We start from the raw sequence: 211 nt of genomic DNA on the forward strand, positions 1-211 counted from the left end.
GTGTGTTTGTGTGTTTGTGTTTGTGTTTTTTGGGGGGTTAGTATGCGATGATTAATTTTTAATAATATTATATATAATATATTATATTTTATATATATAATTAAAATTAAAATTTTAACACACACCACAACACCACACACACCAAAAACAACCCTAATATATAAATTATATATATAAAATATATATAATATATAATATTTTATAATATTTT

This window comes from Penaeus monodon, chromosome 5 (assembly GCF_015228065.2).
Source record: "Penaeus monodon isolate SGIC_2016 chromosome 5, NSTDA_Pmon_1, whole genome shotgun sequence".
Classification (NCBI taxonomy): domain Eukaryota; kingdom Metazoa; phylum Arthropoda; class Malacostraca; order Decapoda; family Penaeidae; genus Penaeus; species Penaeus monodon.